The following is a 19,120-nucleotide window of genomic DNA, read 5'->3' on the forward strand; positions in this document are numbered from 1 at the left end:
TCAACTTCATTCTATATACAAATACTTTATCCAGTAATCATATTACCAATGGCAGTAGCTATCTTAGGGCACTTGGTACCTAGGTGCAAATAAAAAAATACTTATATTTAATATATAACGTATTTATTAAGCAACATTATATTTCTTTATATACTAGCAACACCAAATGATGACGTATGACGTATTATTGGTATGCGATGTTACTGTCATTTATTACTGTTTTAAAAGTAGAACTGTAAGACTTACTGACGAAATGACATTTACATAACATAAACATAATCAGCCTGTAAATTTCCCACTGCTGGGCTAAGGCCTCCTCTCCCGTTGAGGAGAAGGTATGGAGCATATTCCACCACGCTGCTCCAATGCGGGTTGGTGGAATACACATGTGGCAGAATTTCGTTGAAATTAGACACATGCAGGTTTCCTCACGATGTTTTCCTTCACCGCCGAGCACGAGATGAATTATAAACAAATTAAGCACATGTAAATTCAGTGGTGCCTGCCTGGGTTTGAACCCGAAATCATCGGTTAAGATGCATGCGTTCTAACCACTGGGCCATCTCGGCTCATGAAATGACATTGACAATTTATATACTTTTAAGTTCCAACTTTTGATAATTTAAAAGGGTAAAGGAACGATTTTGTCTAAGTGTTCTCACCGGGGTTTTATTCCAATTAGCTACACCACTGCATGTTACAACATCAGCTGTATCACAAAATTAAGTCTTTAAGCCATTTTAATTTGAAACATTTAAACTTTGTCTTATTAACTCCCCTGGTGACTCCTGTCCAAGGCTGGTTTTGTTGCACCCAGGGGATCGGAATCGGATTTATGAAGGAAACGCTACTAACATTCTTGTCTAGTCACCAGATCACGTGATCATAATTTGTGCAGAAGAATTTTAATTTTAAAAGGCCTTTAATGTAAATGATTTTTATGTTAATAAATATTACTTTCAAAGTTCAAATTCAGTTGAGCTTATCTGAATTTGAACTGTATCTAATGTAAGATTTGGATCCACCAAGATTCCATCTACTAACCACTTTGCAAAACATAGATCATAAGAAACTATTTTTTTAAATACAATGTGTAAATAAACAGAAAGGATTAAAAAAATCATCTCTTTTTTTTAAATTAAATAGTTATGTAGATATATAAAACATGCAAGACTGTCTACAAACCTTGAAACTTTTATTAAAATTATGAAACCGTTTAGCTTTTGCATTAAGTAAAATAATTAAATCATTCTATTCACATTTATAATTTTATCTGAATAAATAACAATAAGAATTCAAGATATTTTAAGGGATTATTCTTCGAATATAAAATGTATGTACAAAGGAAATGCAACGCTGACTTAGAATAATATTACGTTCATCCAAATGGGTTCAGTGTCCGAAGACATCGCAAATTCTATTATTAAATGCCCCCTGCAAAGTAGAATTATATCAACAAGACTATCAACCGCCAACGCTAGCCCATAGATGCAAATTGCAAAAGCAAATTTAATATAGTTTCAAAATACTGGTATAATTACCAAGAAAACAGTTTGTACTAAATATAATTACAACAAAGTTGTAACCCGTCGGACAAAAAAAAAATAAGGAAGACAGCCGTGGCATACTCACACTTATGTGCGTCGCTAAATTAAGATCCAGTCTCACACCACACGAACAACTTTAACAAGCTAAACTAAAAATAAAAGCCGTCAGCGACGAAGAACAACCTATTTACGGCCAACGCACACGTTTCAGATTTAGAATAATGTAATATGTCCCTAAAATGTATTATAAAACACAACGCACGAATCTAGTAAAACGTTTTAAGTGAAACGAAGTTTAATTTTTCAAAAAAAACATTCGAAATATTCCGCGCGTCCACACAAGTTGAGAGCGTAAATGGAACTAGTTTGAATCGAACTTCCGTTCGTTGTTCTGATTGGTCGATGGGTATTGCGGACGGAGAATACACCAACGGGAACGATTCGGGCATCGAAACGGTCACGCCTCCCATTGGTCGACTAGTAAGTTCGCCATATTTTCACATTGTGAAACAATTGGGATTATTAAAGTAGGCGTAATCTTGAGGGGCGAATTCGGAAAACAAGATATTTCCGTCCCATCCAAAACAGTTAAACAGCTGATACTATTAAATCATCTTAGGGATTAATTTGATGTAATATGCGATGGTATTGTCTTATTGTGTTAACGCGAACCTTATAATGTGAGTGAGTGATATTTCAATCTATTTAAAAGGTCATGGTCTAATTTATTTAAATGTAATAACAGTTAATGTAGCAGCCTAGTAATATCCCACAGCTGGGCTAAGGCTTATCCGCGTTTTGAGGTGACGGTTTGGTACCTTTTCCGCGACGGTGCTCAAATGTAGATTGTTGAATACACATTGGCGCTGTGGCAGATTTTCATCCGATGTCCATATCTAAGTTTTCTCACGATACTTTCCATTACACATGCACGTGATTATGCACTCAAATAATCACATAAAAAATCAGTAGTGTTTTTCCGAGTTTGAACACGCAATATTAGGTTATGATTCTGACTTTCTAGCCACTGTGCCACATTGATTTGTGTTGTTACGAATCAAGTACCTATACATAAATATATCAGGGAAAACGTCGAAATAATAGTGGAAATTCGACTTCTATGCGAACACTAGTAGGAGAATTAATTACCAAAATATTTTATAGAATTAAATTAAATTAATCACTTTAATGTATTCAGACATTGTACTTTGTTATTTAAATTAAATATCTTGCTCTATTTTCAAAGTTTGTTTGCCCTATTTTCAAAGCTCATTTCATCTTTGCTATATTTGGCAAAGATAATTTTAGATATAAAGAATGAAGCAGGCTATTTTAATCCCATTTAATAAGTCTAGCAATTTATTAGCTACTAACGAATTTGTATAAGCCTGTAGGGCTCAGCCACGTGCTAATACATATATAAAATCTTTGTTTGATCACTTTGAATTCCACTCATTGTTAGTATTTAGTAGTTTACGTAAATACCTAATGTATTGGGAATAAAACCCACCACTGCACTGACAGTGAGGCAGATACGATCTATAATAATATAATTTTATAATAATTACGAACTACTAATACTAATTAGATTAAGATATTTTAAATTGTATTTAGCGGGTGATCTCCGGAACTAACGATCCAACGCTATGATTTTTTTTTAATTAAAAAAAATATTCTGTTACGTATATTATAATATATATATATATATATATATATAAATTATTTTTAGTTATCATATCATTTTCTTTATTGTTTTTTATTAGCTTAGTTAGTGTACCTATATAATTTGATTTTTGGAAACTTAGAATGTCTTAAACGGAGAGGCTTAGCCTCACATCAATTTTAGAAGCTCTTCTTTTATAGAAAAATCAATTTTTACGTCAATTCATAGAGATAACATGAAAGAAAAATCACATGTATAATTTTTGTATGTATGTATTTCGAACGTCATTATTAGTAATATTTATTACCCTACTTACTAGTTTTGCCCGCGACTTCGTGCGCGTTTGAATTTAACAAAAAAGTTATTGTTGTAGCTTCATTACATCACCTATCTGCCAGTGAAAGTCCCGACAAAATCGGTCCAGCCGTTCCAGAGATTAGCCGGAACAAATAGACAGACAGACAGACAAAAATTCAAAAAAATACCTACCTACCATGTATACATAGGTACATATGCATTTAGTAAAAAGCGGTTATTTTAATATTACAAACAGACACTCCAATTTTATTATATGTATGTAGTTCTATATGTATGTTTACATACATCTATAAAATATTTTTCTTCGTGAGTCAATCACCTGAAAACTACTGTCTAATGAGACAGACTATGTATAATGAACAGACTATGAACATTCTCCGCGGAATCGTTCGTAGATAATTATTTTTTTAATTCTGTTGATCCATCCCCCTTTCAATAATATTCAGCTAGTTAAATTACATATATAAATTGATTAATAATAAAATATAAAAACATCAAGATTTACTAATATTCAATTAAGTATAACTAACAGACATTTTTTTTATAATAATATGTAATTATATTTATGCCTGCTACAAATAACAATTATGGCAACATTATAAGTTATAATAACCAAAAAATAACGCAAAAGTCCGTGAAATATCTATAAAAATATATAAATCATTCAGTGTAACCACTTTTACGTAAAATTATAAAAACGAGGTCATGTAAATACCATATTTTTTGTGTCAAACGATATTACAATATATTATATACATAACAATTCAATTGCATTATACATATGACATACAATTACCTATAGTTGATTTTTTAAGTATCGTTAGAACTCTTGCGTCAAGTTTCGTCATCACATAGGGAAACTTTGCTCTTAAAATCGGCCCGGTAATTTTATCCATCATAGCAACAAAAAAATTACTTAAATTCATAATTTAGACCAGTAATATCTCAATTGATAAATGTTTGAAAACTATTAGAATTAATGGCGTGGGCTGTGTTATAAAATATTTAATAAGTGTTTAGTAGATTGGAAAATGTATTGATCACTAGGTATATCGCGTAAATTCCTTATTAAATGTTATTGATTTGGCTTTTGTCCTAATACTTAAACACGTAGGTATAAAATAATAAAAAAAAAAATACGAAATTCGAACTCTACCTTTTTTATTAATTACAAACAATTGCTACTAGCATACGGCCCAAAAAAGCATCAGTTAAAGCGATTAAGACATTGTCATAGCCATATGTTTAAACAAACCACTAAGGAAGTAAACCAAAAACATTTTCTATTATCAAAGACTCCGCCATAGTTTGCTCATTTTGCCCTATTCTTAAGAATACAAAAAGTACCAACACTTTAAAATCCATATTTTATTCAAATTAAACCTTATAGGTAAGAACATAAGATCTTTTTGTGTGTAATAAATAATTTTGTTAAGGAATAATGCGATGAATACGATCATTATACGCTTATTTGTCGCCTTTTGTAAAGCTTTTTGGAGGGAAACTCTTTGTTCTGACGTTTGACGGTAGACATCTTGTTTTGCTGTCAAAAATACGGGTGTCGGTTTAGGGGTCTCTTTGAGTTTTGATTTATTAATAGTTACGGGTTGAGGAATTTATTTATAATCTTATATAGTAAGTTAATTATTAACATATTCGTAAAGTTAAACAAAATACAAAAGAAACACGCTAAATATGTTTTATTGTATTATTTTTAAAACAATGCTATAATGTAACTTAAATATTTATACATTGATTTTAGTAAAAATACAGAAAAATTAAAAGAGTGCGTTGTAATATAAATTGTAATAAAGTCACATAGATAAATTAAAGATAGAGTATTATCTACTATGTTTAAAGGTATTGATTTATACCTTTATCTCAACTTATTTTTACGTAGACTAAGTATATGTATATAATTAGTAGTATCTTCATAATCTATACCCATATTATAAATTAGAAAGTAACTCTGTCTGAATGTCTGTTGCTTCGCCCGAACCACTGAAGAAATTTGGTGTAGGTAAAGAAAACTTGAACTCCAAGATAGGTCATAGACTACTTTTTATGCCAAACACCTAACGACTAAGCCCTGAATTACGAGCGAAGTCGTAGACGCCAAATAGTGTTAAAATAAAGAAATAACCGCTAAATGCCTTACCTACTTTTCAAAAAATATAAAATGTTAACAATAACTTTAAAAAAAAGTTTAGTACAGTTTCTGGTGTGCTTAAAAACGGGTGTAAAATATCGACCAATACAATAATATCAGATGTGAAAATATAATACTTCGGATGTTTTGTCTATTTCCATAATTTTAAACTTGTTTACATTTCGTACAAGTTATATTAAATTAAACGCAGAAATACTAAGAAAACTGGCACAGTAAAAGTATACTTGGCTGTAGGGTTGCACGCTTGAGTCTCGATTATTATTATTTTTTTTAAAACTAGAGCATCTTAATCTTAAGGATTTATGACAGTAATAATAATTGTTTTAATGTCTTTGCATTATTAATAAAATGAAGTGTACATTTATATGTATTGATTTATTATATCTTATTAATTCGTTTGTTCTGAAGCTGAACTTATATAAGTTTAAATAATTTGTGAATTATTTCTCTAAAAAGTAAGGGCGGGGTGTTGAGTAAAAAGAAATTCAAAATGAAAATAGTTATACAGAACCCGTCTCAACCATTTTTTTCTTTCAGTCAAGTACTCTTTATACGGCAATACATTCACAATAAGATTTTAAAGCTAGATAAAATGTTTAGCCATTGTCATTGCTGTTTTTATTATCTGTAGATACGATTGACAGATGTGTTTTTTTTTTAAATTAACCGCTGCAAGGGATTATGTTTTAATAACATGTTAGTACTAATCTATTTAAATATTTATAAATCAAAATATATTTTACTAGCAAATCCTAGCAGACATGATCGTGTCTGTAGTTTAAATTACAATAAATTTTTAATTTTTAAATTAACCGTAAAATGGAATTTTCTTCGCTTCTGATTTTTAATATCTACGACATTTATAAAAAGCTTTTAAATATATATCTACCTACCTATAAGGCGATCTTTAGACATTGTATTCCCATTAACTCGAACCTTTTTAAATCTTAAAATTGAAACTTATTTTACTTTAACGTGATAACATATAGCGCGAACGATCTTTTTATTATTGATGTAATTTATTGAAACCCCGTCTGTAGTTCCGTAGATTACCTTTAACATCCAAACTTATAAAGAGTAGAAGTTTTGTACCTTCCAGGTAACGACTAATGATTCGGAGAAAATTACACGCTTCTACTTAAGAAACCGGTAAAAAACTCAAAAGTTATTAAATACGTTCAATAAATAATTATTTCAAATTAAATTCATATACACTGACATATCCTGAATAAAAGTAACATACGCGTAATAGATATAATAATATGACTGAACTACGTATTTATGAACTTTAAAAAAGAAAGAGTATTTTCGACGCATAACAGTTTTTTTGTCTATGTATGTTAAACGATTATCCGCAACGGATTTTAATAACGGACTATTCTATTACAAGCGCTCCGTGGTTTTGCACGAGTGCAATTATTTATTAATAAAGAAAACGAAATGTACGCTTAACAAGAAAACATTAAATATATTATGGACGCCCATAGACACTGCAAGATATTTTAGCCATACCTTGCATAATTTCACCACCAACCTTGGTAACTGTGAGGTAATGTCTCCTGTGCCTGAACTTCACAAGCTTACTCACTCATCAAACCGGAACACAACGATACAAGAGACAAAAATATCTAAGAAAATATTAAAGATATTCAAACTAATCGACCAAAAAAACTCTTTGCAATTAACGTTATAACATAAGTGTAAATCCATGCGACCATAATTCAAGTGCTTACGAGTCAACAGCGAGGGGAGAGACCATTAATTTATCATAATCTCGTGTCGACAATGTGCTTCGTAACGACATAAAAGACGAGCCCTTGAAAGGGAGCCTCATTGAATAGATTTAAATTGCATAGATAATTGTACTTGAAGGACGTATAAAAAGTTACACTTATCCCGATAAACGTTATCACTCTGTGTACGTTTCGTTACGGGAGTAAGTTTTATTATAAAAGTAGAGTAACATTTTGTTAATTTATACGCAAAGCGTTTATCGCACGAGCGTAGACAGTGGGAGGGGAAGAAGACGACCTAAGAAGAAGGTTGGAGTTTGTGAGGAGAGATTTGTGGATGTGAACGGTCAGATGACGAATAATAGAAACACATGCTACGCCGATCCCAAATAGATTGGACCACGGAAAAGAAAAAAAAAAAAAAAATTTAATTCAACACTGTAACAAGACTATTAGAAAGTGCTCTTAGCCTACTTAAGTAAAGAATATTTGGATTTTGATTAATAAAATCGTTGGTCCTGACTGACCATAAACGTACGTACAAAATACAAAATAAATACTGCGTTTAGAACGCTACACTTTGAAACATAAGTGTATTTTATAACGTAATAGCGACCCGCCCCGGGTTCGCACGGGTGCAATGCTGTTGCTAAAAAAAAATACTACAAAATGTCTTAACAAGATGTACATATCTCTAAGAGATAGACCATCTTGGACTTTTTTAAAGATCTTTTTAAGATGTACAATACTGTAGTACATTATTTTGATCTATCTCGTAGGGTTCAGCCAGCGTTTGCAATGTAAGCGCAAAAAATGTGATTATTTACGACATCACGTTAGAAACCTTTAAAATTATATTGTGCATGTATTATACCTTCCTCTTGAAACAATTAAAAAAAACGCATCAAAATCCGATGTGTAATTTCAAAGATCTAAACATATATAGGGATAGACAGCAGTAAGCGACTTTATTTTATACAATGTTATGATTATGTTAATTAAGCATCCGCTAAGAAACTTTAACGGGAAATAAGAAAACTGTAAGCGTTTTGCTCGGACGAAGTCAGGACAGATAGCTAGTAAAGTAGGTATGAAGTGACAGAACTGGTGATAGATACTGGTGACTTACAAAATTGACCTAAATGTACTTAAATAGCCTAATAATATGTTATACTGAAATATATATTTAATTAAAAAAGTAATATCATGTAATTTATGCAAATTTGCTTGCTTTACTTGTAAAGTTAATTTGGGCTTCAGCCCAGGAGCCCGTGGATTCAAGGAGGCCTCAGCTAAGTCAAGTCAAAGTCAAAAATAGACGCTAATGCGAAATAATCTATAACTTTATTAAATTAAACAGATCGTATGGTTTGCAGCCCTACTAGTCCTGCAATTAATCAAACCCATTCAATTAATTTAATTCAAGTCTACGTTCAGATATGTCTTAGGTGGGCCCCTAAGTAGTGTTAGCCCAGGGCGCCCTAAACTCATGGTCCGGCCCTGTATGAAATGATGTACTCAATGTATATGACTAAGACAATGTAACGTTATATACACCATAGGGATCTTACTTATGGATTATCATACCATGGTCGGCAGTGCATTATCAGTATAAGCCTGATTTTTTTTATCCAGATACAAAACAATGACAAAGAAAAGTTAAAAGATACGCTTACGCTTTGAAGATATTTCTAGATGCAATACATCTGACATCTTAATTTATACTACTCTATCCCTGATTACAAAGACAGTACACGAGTGCCTTAACGGTTTTTTCGGGAGAATTAATCAACAGAGAATCAGTAGTAATCTGAACTCCATATTGTTATTAATTTTAAATGTTATCTATTCATTTTATTTATTATTGTTACCTATTTATTACATAACAATGTGATCTCTTTCGTATTTTTTTTTTTGAGATGTACAATACTGTAGTACATTATTTTGATCTATCTCGTAGGGTTCAGCCAGCGTATTTTTTATTCACAGTGCTCAATAACGGACGGATCGATTAATAATAATTGGAAGGTTTAGGTGTATAAATCATAAGGTTTTATATAAATATATTGATATATAGATATAGATATTGTGAGAGCCGAGATGGCCCAGTGGTTAGAACGCGTGCATCTTAACCGATGATTTCGGGTTCAAACCCAGGCAGGCACCACTGAATTTACATGTGCTTAATTTGTTTATAATTCATCTCGTGCTCGGCGGTGAAGGAAAACATCGTGAGGAAACCTGCATGTGTCTAATTTCAACGAAATTCTGCCACATGTGTATTCCACCAACCCGCATTGGAGCAGCGTGGTGGAATATGCTCCATACCTTCTTCTCAACGGGAGAGGAGGCCTTAGCCCAGCAGTGGGAAATTTACAGGCTGATTATGTTTATTATGTATCGATATTGTGGATAGCAGTAAAATCACGCCGACTGGACTTACTAGCGTGCCTCGCGTAAAGCAATAAATTTATATGTAAGTATTACGAAACGTTTTATGTAGACCCCTGATTCCACTCGTGTGAAGTCGAGACGGGGAGCTAGTTAATATATAAATTCAAGTTTTTGCTACTAGTCATTCAGACGTAAGATATTATAAAAACAACTCAACAATCGTTATTAATAGTATCACCCCTCTTGACGTTTGAAGGGCGTATTCGAAGTCGACAGAACGTTGTAATGCTTTAAAAATCCATTGTTGATATACCATGATAGCCACTACAATACGTTTGAGGTTTTTTTTACTATTATTTAAATTTTCTCCACAACTTTCTCAACGTTAACTCGAGTATATTAATTTCTGTGCCGAATGCCAATACGCAACATTGTTAAATATTTTACTAATTTGTAAGCGTATTTATATATTTTTATTTTATTTTTTTTATCATGTAAGAAATATTAACCATTCCTTACATCATGTAAAAAACATCTCTACGTTCAACGCGTATACAATTTAGTATTTATATTTAGAACCTTATATTTATTTCATTTAAGTTAAGTTGATTATAAATTTTGATTCTATGTTATTTAATTTCGTGATATGATATTACATCTACCGTCTACCAACAATAATTATTATTTGAATTTAGTACAAATAGCGATGTATTTACAATGAACGATTATAATTATTATTAAACTTGAGCAAGGAGGTTACTCTGCCGGCTTAATAAATATTTATTTATAACAATACAACAATTCTTTCACTGTCCTGGACCACCTTCCGTTTCAATCGCCAATGTACCACCAACCTTGGGAACATGAATGACAGAGCGAAATGAACCAAAAAGCAACCGTTTGATTCTAACTTTACATTGTTTAATAACTTGCATGATCCGCATTTAAAATATATCAAACTAAATGTTTTTAACTGTAATCTTATAACTTTATACTTTTTAGAGAAATCAAAAAAATCTAAATCAAAATATACTTTCCTCAAGTAGGCTTTTACAAGCACTTTTGAATCATCATTTAACAAACTATATTAAGTAAAGCTACCACCGGTTCGGAATGTAGATTCTACCGAGAAGAACCGGCAAGAAACTCAGTAGTTACTCTTTTTCAACGTCTAAAAATACAGTCATGTTAGTTAAATATATGTATGTAATATATCCTGCCTGGAATTCAACAAGCATTGACTCCACGCTTTTTTATCATCTGTATAATCTTGTATCGAATAATATGCCTTCTTTACCAATGTAATTTTTATAAATGATTTGAATTTATGAAACGGCACAGTTAAAAAATTCAGAGAATACTATGTTTTTAAATTGTTTTAAAATTATTTAATTAATAATCGATAGTCGAATGACGGGTTGATTTCCAGGTCAAAACTACTGGTAGCTTCATGTGTAAAATTTACAATATTAATAATTCACCTCGTGATTAGATACATCTGTTGATTTCTGGTGGATGGTTTCTTAAGAATCCACAGGTAGACAAAGGATGAGTCTATTCTATTTATTCGAAGCCACACGACAATTAGAATATCTTAAAATTATATGATCAATATCAATGTCAATGACTCCGTCTATGAACACTTAAAGAGTACAGTTTGCAAAAAAAATACATACATTTCCGTTATATCTACTTGTAGACTATTTCAACCACAAGACACGGCATCAGTGGACGGCTTGAATAATTTATGATATTATAGGTATGCGTTCTGTTTTTATTCCAATTTATAAAAAAATGTCGGTACTTGTTTAAGTAGTTAAATGGAATAATATGTATTATAAATAAATATTTATTAATCATGAACTATTTCCAATGCACAATATAGCTGGGCTATTAGAAAACATATGTAGAATAATTAAAGCTAAGGTTTATCTGTGGATTATATGACGTCATGACATAAAAATATACGTTAAATTCCGGTTTATTTGTCACAAGAATATATTTGTCCTAGAAATTGGAAGTTATACCTAAATGAGAATGTTATTAAATTTTACCATCTTCGTATTTTTCTTGTTTTTGTGTTACGTAATAAATTAATAAAAAATAATATATATCGAATAATTTTCTTGCAAATTAAAAACAAAATATGCTAACTAAGTAGGCTTACACAACCACATTAGAATCGCCATTAAAAAGGTTAAACTAAATGTAGAAGTCCTACTGTAGACTATACATTTTTTATGAAATTGATAGGCGGACGAGAGAATGGTATACGTGATGGTAAGTGGTCACCACCGCCTATAGACATCGGTGCTGTAAGAAATTAACCATTTCTTACAACTCCAATGCACCTTATCTTGGCCCGTGTACCTGTAGTTACACTGGCTCACTCACTCTTCAAACCGGAACGCAACAATACCAAGCATTGCTGTTTGGCGGTAGAATAAAGGATGAGTAGGTGGGGTCTGCCCAGACGGGCTTGCACAAAGTAAAGGATAGCAACATATTATAATTGACAAATATAATTTAAATTACAGATACAATCAGTAAAATGGAATAAATTCCGAATTTCCGAACCTTCTTCTCAAAAAGAAAAGGAGGATTTAATCCAGCAGTGATACCTACTTGGACTAGTTTTTTTTTTTACACAATCTCCAAACGTAAATAATATTCATATTCGTAAATGAAATCTTAAAAATTGTTTTGAATATTAAATTTGTTTAATTCTGGTGTGATTTTAATCACCACGAGTCGTATCGCTAGGTGGGGTCGCGGGTGGTACTGTGATGTAGAACTGTATCACGTTACGTCGCGGTAGGGCTGAGGATCTGTGGAGTAGCGAGAAAGTTTTTAAACATTTTACTAGATTTTTATTCGAGTTCTAAATTCAAAAAATTTAATAACCAATTTTTTTTTTATTGCTTACCTTCATTTCTTTTAAATACGAATGGTCATTGGTTGAGGGCAGCCGATGGTTTAGTCAGATTAGTAAATCTGGCTTTGATAGAATAAAACTGACGTTTGTGTTGAAATCGAACTAGAAGTTACCAGGAATAATAGTTTATTTCTTTAATTGTCGCCAGCGCGGGCGGCTTCGCTTTTGTTTTAGGGGTTGGTCGTTAGGCTTAAATAAGCACATGTCATTCCTTGCAGCTTAAGATTACTCCATACAAATTTTCATGAAATTCAGTTCATATATATGAAAGAGTAACAGACAGACAGAGTTACTTTAGCATTTATAATAAGAGTATAGTTAAATAACATGACAAGTATTCTTATATGGTACGAAAGACATTTTAAAGTCATAGATTACTATTATATAGTCCACATTGTGAAGAACTTACGAGTTTTTATCTTTGTATACAACCAAATGTATTGTTTAGTATTTTTTGACGTGCAGGTGCGGTGTCTCGTTGTAATTGCAGTGCGGTGTAAAGTTTATGCTAAAAGAAATGTTTCGCTTGCCAATGTTTTTAACAAATTACGTTTAAGGTAGGCAAACTAAAATTAAGAAAATGCATCAAACTCGGCTAATAGTACCAAACTAGAAAGGGTAAAAAAATGCCACGAGATAGGATCTATATCACGTACTTAAGCTATTTTCGTTAAACCTTAGGTTGCTTATTTCTTTATTCTTTATTTTACATTACCCGATTAATGGTTTTTATTTTATTTTGATAGACAGAAAAAATTGCTTTTTGTTTCACTCGAACGTTGAACAAATTAGACCCGTTATTAAAGCTATTAAAATGTACTTCAATAATATATATTAAAATAATTTGGTAATAAATAGCAAAATGACAGCTCCAGTTGCAATACTTTCTTGAATTCACACATTTCGTGAGAGAAATCGATAAATATGCTGTGGAAAGCGTCTAGGGTCCAGCCACACCTGACGTGGCGCTCGATAAAATAATCGATTAAATTTATGCAACTGTAAACACTGAATATTTTTCATAAAAAATCTTTATCGGTGTATATGTATACGACAATATACCTAACTTTTAGTTATTCTGTTTTATGCTGTAAATACAAAACTTAATTTGTGTATTTAAATGTCCAATTTATATTACTAATTAACTCATCATAAATTGTACCGCTAAACAGCAATACTTGATATTTGTTAATTCCGGTTTAAAGGTTTCGTGAGCCAGTATAACTACAGGCTCAAGCGCCATAACATCTTAGTTTCCAAGTTTGCTGATGCAAATAATGGTGAATATTTCTTATAGCTGGTACTGTGGTGACTGGTATTTACTTTTAGGTGGCCATTAGCAGAACCGCCTTTCTATTATATATTATTTTATAACAATGATTGGTGGACGAGCAAATGGGTCTTTAGTATTTTTATCTAAACATACATAAAAATCAAATAAAATTTTTGATTAAATGTTTTAAATTTGCTTATTCACATAAATATAAATTAAGCTATGAAAGGTTGAAAAAATCATAAACGGGTTATATTACAGTGTGGTAAGGTCCTAACAGGTGGTCGCCATAAAGTGTGACAACATTGTACAAGATGGAGGAATTCCTGGAATCCGCTCAAACTGTCACGGCGACGCGAGAAAACGATCAACAGTTTATTTTATAGACAGTTAAACGACCTCTTTTGTTTTGCTTCTTTTTTTTTAAATTTTGTACCTGCCGATAAGGATACGATTTTTAAGCTATACTTGATGATACTTATTGTATTTATAAAATAATTAGAATAAATACTGACGGTTACTTATAAAATGTTTTATCTGATTTTACTATAAAATCAATTTTATACCGGAATTACTGACATTGGAGCAGACGATTCTTAAACTGGCGACACCAGGTCGGCAAATGAAGCTCCTGCCTTGTAGACCTCTGATCTAAAGGTAGAACGCAACTGGTTAAACTGGGAACTTTGTCGTATCTTTGGAGAGACCCAACAGACCTAAGTCCAGCATCGGACAACAATAGCCTTACAATTATGATACTCTAATCTTTGTCTGTACAATAATTTCTGCCCATTTGACATTTTATCATTTAAATATATCAATATAACGAGATAGATAAAAGATAGTCAGGTTCATTAACATTGTTTTTATATTTTATTTTAACTCGCTTAAGTTAACTCGCTTCTCTGTCAATCTTATTTGAAAGTAAAATTTTATCGATAACCTTAAAATTCACCAAATTAAAATAGACTAAATGACAAGGATAACCTCCCAAATAGATATTTTTCAATTGGATTCATGAATGATAGAGTCTTAAGGTAAAAAACCTAATAAAAAATAACCTCCTTTTAGTCCAAGATTTTGGACTATATATAAGCTTAGATTGGTTACCCATAACAGAGATAACATGGTCATGGACAGCCTGTTAGACTACCGTCCACACCAGCCTGCAATGCAGACTGCAATCCAAAATTCCACTAAGATCAAAACAGCAACCTAAGAAAGAAAACTAACTCATAACAAGAATAAAACAAACCAAAACTGCAGTCCAAATATGTTGATTGACTGCCTAGAAATAAAAACATGGAAATCAACAGGGAAATCATACTACCAAACTTAACAATGGTGGAAATTATAACACAAAATAAAAACTCCAACAAAACTATATGTATCTATATATACTTTATCGAACGTAGCACAACGAAATAAAGCTGATGCGAGTCAAAACAAGCGCCGAGAAGGCCCAGTGACTAGAACGCGTGCATCTTAACCGATGATTTCGGGTTCAAACCCAGGCAGGCACCACTGAATCTTCATGTGCTTAATTTGTGTTTATAATTCATCTCGTGCTCGGCGGTGAAGGAAAACATCGTGAGGAAATAACATGTGTCTTCCACCAACCCGCATTGGAGCAGCATGTTCGAATATGCTCCAAACCTTCTCCTCAAAGGGAGAGGACGCCTTAGCCTAGCAGTGGGAAATTTACAGGCTGCTAATGAATCAAGACAAGATCCACGTCTTGTAACGTTTTCCTGAAAAGGGAGATCCTTTACCCAATATTAACAGGCTATTTAACAAGATATTTGTTAATGAAAAAAAGCGTGGAGCTTTTAATATAGTTTTGTAAAATGAAGATTCAATATTGTAAAAGCCTACTTGAATAAAGTACATTTTGGTTTTGTTACGATTTTTTAGGAGACTAAAAAATTCTACTTCTTCATCTCTGTATGAAATTACCAATATGAGATTATTTTCTTTAGATTAAAACATTATCAACAATTACTTATACATATATTTTGTATATCGTACGAGAGCGAGTGAGACGGCAATAGAAGGAGGCTTTCGAGGTAGGCGGGGCGTTGTACGGCCAGCCTCTCCCACACCCTAACGTAAATATCTTTAACATCGCTAATGAGTATAAGTCTGTTAATTTGTTTTATTGTTACGTATTTGCGTATTTCTTTGTAATTTTTTTTTTGTATGATATTATTATTTGAAGAAGTTTTTAAGTAAGTGTTGTTTTTAATAATTAAATAAATTCTATTGACTGATTTTCTGGCCAATCGCAATAAAGACTATTCAATTCCGCAAGGCATATTACAGCACACCAGTATGTGCGCAAACACAGGTGGACTCTCTCCTCACTCTCATAATCCGATGAGTCGTCAAATCCGACACGACTGAAAATTCAAGTGCTCCATCGGCTTTACGTGTTTCCCGAGGCACGGCAGTATACTCACTGCCAATTTTCAAACTCCGGGCTGTTGCTTAGATTTTTTTGACTAATAAGTAATTTTTTACAGTCCAACCTGTTTAAATGTCTATCTGTTTAAATGTATTACTGTCTGTATTTCTGAACGCAATAAACTCAAAAACTACCGAACGTATTTTTATACGGTTTTCACCAACTCATATTTAGATGTAAATTGGCTGAACTATGATGATGATTGTTGAAGCTGTTGGAGAAAATCATGTCGAGTCATATGCATTACTTATATTTCTTTATGTAGATATTTATTCTAACCATGCAAAGCCGGTGCGGGAAGCTAGTATGCACATATGTACCTACACAATTGCAATTCATCCCACTAAAAGTTAATGAAGAAACTTATTAAATTACGCTTTAAAAAAAATTAAAAATATATACTTGTATATTAACATATAACGGTTGCATCACGTCCCCGATTATATTCCGATCCACATTCGACTATTCGTCACAAAATTCAACTCAGCATAATCGAACTTGCCCGCCAATTCTACATATTTCTATCGATTATGACACGATTATATTTCGACTCATTCCGAACCAGTGGTAACAGAATAGGTAGCTAGAATTCAGCAACAGAATAAGTCGAATAGTTAGTCGAATAAGAAAAGGACTGAACGCCAACGATGACTATTCGATTCGATTGCGATAAAGTGACAATTCGTTAGTAGAATTAACCCCTGTATCTGTATCATGTCGTATATTTTACTAATTAAAAGTAAACATCGTAAGTTGACACGTAGAAGAACTCGTAACTCCAAGCTTCTTTAGAAAATACGAAATCTTAATCCAAGACATTTATCATCTAGTTTTATTTTTAACATTGAATATGTAAGAAAAGTATTCTCTCGTACCGAAATTCCAAGCGAAAATTACCTGATACATTATACCTAAGGTCTTTAATAACTAATCATGGAAAGCAATAATATGTCGGTCTTTTCTCATAGAACATAACAATTTTTACCATACAAAATTATTGTTCTGAATGAATTAATTAATTTATACCTACTGTTATTTGGAATTATGTAAGGATTCTAACTGTAAACGATACATCAGAATCTGTTCAGGCATTTAAAAGTTAAGGTGGAGTAAAGAAACTTACTTAAAAGACTACTCTACCTTTTGGACAATAGTCTAAAATAAAAGGCCCAGTCCGACCTTAATGCTAAAAAGTTTGAACACCCTGTATAATATATGTCACATTCAAAACCTAGTGTACCAATTTAATTCCCCCATTAAATCGTGCTTGGTACGCGATGGTATAGATATTCCAATAAATTGCCAAAATTACATGAATTACCATATAAATAGAAACATACTCGATTTAGAATGCACATGAAATGATTACGCAGTTTATGTTCATCATAATTGACTAAAAATAACATTATATTAAACATGTTTACGTCGCGCTTGCATTGGGTATACTAGTTTCATAACTAATGTCTAATAATTGAGATACCTACTACAAAGTTCGGAAGACGTCAATTCCTATAGAAGTTAAGTATTACTTTAAATAGTTTGTTAAATGATGATTCAAAAGTGCTCGTAAAAGCCTACTTAAATAAAGTATATTTTGATTTGATTTGATTAGCTTGTAGCCTGTTGATGTCCATTGTTGAACTAAGACCTAATCTCTTTTTTTGGAGAAGAAATGGAAGATATTGTGGAATTCGCTGCTCCAATGAGGTTTGTTGTGAGGATGTGGTCTTTTTTTCTCCAACTGACAGGTGAAGGCTCCTTCGCGATGTTTTTCTTCATCGCCGGGCAAATTAAACACGTGAAAAATCAAATTCGCTGAAGATGACTTGTTCTAACAATTACTTCGTCTCGGCTCTCTAAGATTTATTTATTTATTCATAGCCGCACAAACAGAATACAATCAGACATACATCAAAATTACGCGCTTAGGTAGGTACACAATTTTGAGAAATTACATTCCTAAGCATGTGTACACGGCATGCTCATAACAATGATATTAATACAGTCATATAATATCTATATTGTAGCCTAGTTCTTGATTTTTTTTATTTATTCAGAACATATAACAGAAGTAAAAATAGTTATATTAAACAAAACACACGAACAAAATAAAAACATATTTTTTTATTTACTTCAAATTTCTAGAGGTCCTTGGTCATTAAGTCGTCAGTTAATGATCGTGTAACTTATTTATTTCATTTTATGGTATTGATTGGCGGATGAGGAAATGGGCCACCTGATGGTAAATGGTCACCAACACCCATAGACAATGGCGTTGTAAGAAATATTAATAATTCCTTACATCGCCAATGCGCCACCAACCTTGAGAATTAAGATGTTATGTCCTTTGTGCCTATAGTTACACTGGCTCACTCATCCTTCAAATCAGAACACTACAATATTGAGTACTGCTGTGGGGCGGTAGAATATCTGATGAGTGGGCGGTACCTACCCAGACGGTCTTGCACAAAGCGCTACCACCAAGTTTTAAATGATTTCATCCATTGTGGTAACGCAACAATTTTCTTGTTTGACTGTTTGGGCTCCTGATTGGCCGAAGCCTGTTTTGGTATGGGTTGCCTCATTACCGGAGTTGTTTCTCTTTGGTAATTTCAGTTACCAG

The 19,120-nt window shown here is 32.3% G+C and overlaps 1 protein-coding gene across 1 annotated transcript in view; it reads right to left on the reverse strand.

Annotated features, from left to right (window-relative positions):
• The window catches only part of LOC113404895 (homeobox protein six1a), a 42,497-nt gene extending 40,579 nt beyond the window's left edge, over window positions 1-1,918 (reverse strand). Inside the window, exon 1 of the mRNA XM_026645969.2 lies at window positions 1,633-1,918. The gene's annotated coding sequence lies outside the window, so the exon portion shown is untranslated. The remainder of the gene's footprint in view (window positions 1-1,632) is intronic.
• Between the last annotated feature and the right edge of the window lie 17,202 nt (window positions 1,919-19,120).

This window comes from Vanessa tameamea, chromosome 27 (genome assembly GCF_037043105.1).
Source record: "Vanessa tameamea isolate UH-Manoa-2023 chromosome 27, ilVanTame1 primary haplotype, whole genome shotgun sequence".
Lineage (NCBI taxonomy): Eukaryota > Metazoa > Arthropoda > Insecta > Lepidoptera > Nymphalidae > Vanessa > Vanessa tameamea.